Below are 5,194 nucleotides of genomic sequence, written 5' to 3'. Positions count from 1 at the left end.
AGTTAAACTCCAGAAGGCAGTTAACTTGTATAGGAGATATAGATTAATAGTGTATTAATGTTTAGCTATAAATTTGTAATGGTAAGCATTCATGGATGGAATTTGAGACTAACAGTCTCAAGTTCTGTCCTTTCTGTTATTTCAAACTCTATCTAGGACTAAGAGAGTTGTCTTGTCTAAGAGAGTATGAGTATCTTGTTTCTGAAGGGATGTGGTGGAAGCTGTATGTCCTAAAGTCATTGATTGCCCACTCATATCTAGCTAGCTTATGATGGGTTTATAATATGTAGGTTTTGACATGATTTTGAATTTAAAGGATTCAAAGAAATCAGAAAGGGAAAAATACAATGGCACAATATTTAAAGCTACAGATACACAATTAATAGGAGCAGTTGGGGAATTCACCCTTTACATTTTGAAAACTTTGTGAAGTATAGATAAAAAAAATGGAGGCCGATTGAGGGAGCATGTGAGCATTATTAATTGAGTTTCAAGGTAACACAGTTACTTCAGGAGGTGATGCTGGCCCAGAGACCCTAACTAAAAACCATTCGGAGGTGGAATGTTGAGGGAAAACCTGGGATGCTGAGACATGACGGAGGACCCAGAGACCACATTCACACACAAAATCCAGACTTCTGTGTAATCCGGGTCTGATATGTTTCCTCACTGGTGGCATACAAAGCAGGGGTGTGTAATACATTTGAAAAAATGAGTAATTTTGGTAAATTCTAAACTCTTTGACTTCTAGGAAAGCATGCTACAGAAAACAACAGTCTGGATTATAAATAAAACGAGAAGAAAATGTAACCAAGCAAGCACCTAGATCCAATAAATAGTAATAGCCCTACACTTAGTTAAAAAGAAAAAGGAGTGAATTATGAAGTTTATGAAATGAAGAAACTCAGCTGTGGGGTGCCTGGGTGGCTCAGGCGGTTAAGCATCTGACTTTGGCTCAGGTCATGATTTCATAGCTTGTGAGTTCAAGCCCGGCATCAGGCTCTGTGCTGACAGCTCAGAGCTGGAGCCTGGTTCAATTCTGTGTCTCCCTCTCTCTCTGCCCCTACCCTGCTCATGCCCTCTGTCTCTCATAAATGAATACATGTTTAAAAAAAAAAAACAGAAAAGAAATTCAGCTGAGATTTCCAGAAAGCAATGTGGGTAGAACAGTAGAAGACTAGAACCCTGGAGGGCTATGCATTTTGGACAGCAAAATATTTCTGCTGTCACTGAAGTTAGCAAAAATTACTCATGGGAAAATTGAAAATCAGAAAATTGAAGATCTTAGGGAAACTTTTGGTTCTGGCAGGGGGAGGGGTTGGGGGAGAGGCATGCAGCAGAGATGTTTGTTATCACTAGAAACCCCCCTCCCCTACCTTTAGAAATCCTAAGAGAAGCTTGAGTTCGGGATTCTATGGCAAATATTTCTCCACCAGAAGGAAATGGGAGCACAATGGCAAAACCATACTAAAGAAGCTTTGAGTTTTTAATACTGAGAATGAAGGGGCACCTGGGTTGCTCAGTCAGTTAAGTATCCGACTTTGGCTCAGGTCATGATCTCGCAGTTTGTGGGTTTGAGCCCCTCATCTAGCTCTGTGCTGACAGCTCAGAGCCTGGAGCCTGCTTCAGATTCTGTGTTTCCCCCTCTCTCTGCCCTTCCCACGCTCGTGTTCTGTCTCTCTCTGTCTCTCAATAATAAATAAATGTTAAAAAGTTAATTTAAATACTGAGAATGAAGAGGCAGGAAGTAACAAAAACCAATGTCCATAGTACCAAAAAAAAAAAAAAAAAAGTCTGCTCATGAGAGAGAAAGGAAGTGACCTCAAATAAAGGCCACATTTCATGCAGCATTGGAATATCCAAAAGATGGTTCCAAGGAGGAAGGTGAACAAAAAGATTTTATGTATGTAGCATGGGGAAGATTCCACCCTAAAGCAGTTGACAAAGGGGTTATCATTGTTAATTTCTAGCATTTTGTAAGACAGATGTGTTGGATGTTACTTTCTATGAAATAAAGCAGGAAGCAAAAGCAGATTTTCCTGCAACTGTGTTAATCATACTATCATGATCAACCCACGTGATAGGTGATTTCTCGCAATTATGTTTAGGTTCATTGATTTTTGATGATTGCAATACACTAAAATCCCAGTGAGGCTGAATGGAAGAAAATATTTCCTTCAAGATTTTCACTACACCCCTCTGTCTCTTAGAAACTTCTGAGTCTCTCCCTCCCCCGTCTATTTTTTTTTCTTTCATTTTTTTGACAACATTAAGCAATGTGAGTCTGGATTATACCACATATTAAGGTATGGGAGTTTTGTTTTTTTCCTGGAGTAATTGTACAGCCTGAGAATTTTCTTGCATATTTATAACTTTGTGAATTATAATAATCCTATATGCATTATCACTTTTTTTGGCCTCTTTAAATAGCAACCATATTGAAAGTTCTGAATTAGCTCTACAAATCTTAGGCCAAAAATAACCAAAAAAACCCACTTATACCCAGGTAACCTAATGATGGCTGAGATTGATCAGAATTAAGAAAGTAGGTTGGAGGGCTCCTGGGTGGCTCAGTTTGGTTGAGTGTCCAGCTCTTGATTTCGGCTCAGGTCATGATCTCACAGTTGTGGGATCGAGCCCTGCATCAGGCACTGGCAGTGAAGAGACTGCTTGAGAGTCTCTCTCTCCCTCTCTCTCCCCCACTCGCTCACTTGTGCTCTCTCTCTCTCAAAATAAATAAATATAAGTAAATAAATAAATGAATAAAAGCAGGTTGAAAATAAATATAGACTTTAATTCATTTTGGTCTTATCCCACAAGGAGAACGCTCATTCTTATTGAACTTCACTGCCACCCTAAGCGTTTGATAATAGCAAGGGAGTACTATTGAACAAATTCTATCCAGCTTACATTTCTGATTTTTGTCATTACCTGATGTCTGGGGAGCTGTATTGGACAGTTGAGCTGGGCGTAATCTAAAATAAATAATAGAATGGAAAATGAAGCACTGGCCCATAGGGCAGTTAGGCCATAAAGTTAATTTAATTGACATAACGTATCAGAGTCTTCTAGGCCAAAAGTTGTCCTGTTCAACAGTGTTTTCTGGAAGATGCATGAAGGAATGATGGCTGGCTTTTGGGAGTGTTCTCATGAAAATGAGAGCAGGCTTGTATTAAATATTTCTGTACTCTTCCTCCAAGGGGACAACTTGAGGGTTAACAACAACCTGAACTTCTAAGTCTGATGGGTTAGAGAACCAAATACAGTCATTCTTAAAAAGAACACTATCCTCTTTCTAATTCTAGGAGGGGTTTTCTGCTTTCAGAGAAAAATATGAGTTAGGTTTTTGGTTCCTTTTCCCATTTCACATAATTAGAAGCAGTTACACTGATCTTGTTCATAATGGAAACAGGGTTGCCTGGGTGGCTCAGTCAGTTAAGTGTCAGACTCTTGGTTTCGGCTCAGGTCATGACCTCACAGCTCATGAGTTTGAGCCCCACATCGGGCTCTGCGCTCACAGTGCAGAGCCTGCTTGGTATTCTCTAGCTCTCCCTCTCTCTCTGCCCCTCCCTCGTCCCTCTCTCTCTAAATTAATTAATTAATTAAAAAAATATTGGAAACAAAGTCTGTGAATATAAAATAGTAATTATTTACTGATCTTTTTAGGGTAAGCTGCCTACAGGATAAAAATACTCTGTCCCCTCCTTCTCTGACTTCCATGTAATATGCATACTTGGTGCAGAATGGATTTCCAGACTCATGTCAGGAGATGTATCTCTAACTGATGTACTATTCAGGATAGATGAGGATCAGGTATCAATTCTGGCAACTGATTAGATTAGAGTCTACTGGGAGACTCTGTCCCCAGCTGGTACTTGGGGTATGGGGTGTTACGATATGATAGATTAAAACCCAGTTGTAGTCACATATCCAAGAGCCTTTTCAGGAACAAAGCAGGTAATCAATCCCTATGTGTTTGACATTTTTGTGTGCTTTTCAAATCTTCTTAACTGGTGGTACGAACAAACGTGTGGTTACGTACAAATGTAAAACTTTGCTTTTATCTTCCACTGTCCTTTAAATTTCACTCAATGTGAACAACTTTCCCATCCCACAATGAAATTTGAGTCAAACTACATAGATTTTTTGTTTATTTTTATGCATCTGGCACTTCTGTGGTTACTTTCGCCCACTGAATGATTACGAACTAAAATTGAGTATTAGTTTAGCACTGCATGTTCAACAGTACGTACATTTTATCCATTTTTTTTTCTCAGCCATCACTTTCATGCCTTTCACCAGTGACTAAACTGGCTTTTAACACCACATCAATGCTACTTACATGATGCTTTTAGGTTTAAACATGTGGAACCCAGAATTCTTCAACTTAACTCTGTAAGTGGGTTAGATTAACCTGCAGAGGAAAGGTTAAAAGAAGAGTCAGCCACGGTGCAATCACTACGGGCACAGCACGAAAGTCCTGTGTTCCTGATAGACCTAGCAGTAGACTTGAACGTACTGAGCGTCAGAGCGACACATCAGTTTCACTCAAAATCCAAGCATTTCGGAACCACCTTATAAATACTGCCATTTTGGCATGGCACCATAATTATTATTTACTTATATTTTGTAAATGAAGCTATGTTTTATCTACATAAATTGCTCTATAACAGAAATTGTATCTTAGTACCGTAGTGAAGAGTAAGTTGTTGAGTTTTGTTTTGTGTTTGCATTTTGCAGCTTTTGCCTGTCCAGCAATGAGACGGAATATACCTGGTGCCATGGAAATCGGAGATTTCTTTCTTAGCTGTTAAGGATCTGGATAATTGGGGCTCCCGGATTGGATTTCTAATTTGGAGCTCTTTGCTCACAGGCAGATTTCCTTTGAGGCGGTGGCAACAGCGATGGCCAGTGTCTGAGAGCAGCAGTGGCAAAGCTGCCTGCGGGGAGAGTTGAAGTCCAAGCAGGGGGCGGTGTGGTGTACCCTGTGGTTGGTGGTTTAACAGCTGCCGCATCAGAAACAGAATCCTCGTGGAACTCGTTCTCTGGTATGGCTGTGCCCATCATTTTGTCTGACTGGCCTACCTGTGTTCCTTTCATTTTTTCTGAGGTAATTTTCTCAAAATCTTAATCATTCACTGATTTTCCCAATTATTTTTGGTAAGATATCTTTCTACATCAATCAACCAAAGTA

The sequence above is a fragment of the Panthera onca genome, chromosome D4, assembly GCF_046562875.1.
Source record: "Panthera onca isolate mPanOnc1 chromosome D4, mPanOnc1 haplotype 2, whole genome shotgun sequence".
NCBI classification, from domain to species: Eukaryota; Metazoa; Chordata; class Mammalia; order Carnivora; family Felidae; genus Panthera; species Panthera onca.
The sequence above is the reverse complement of the archived record's forward strand: the minus strand, read 5'-3'. Positions refer to the sequence as shown.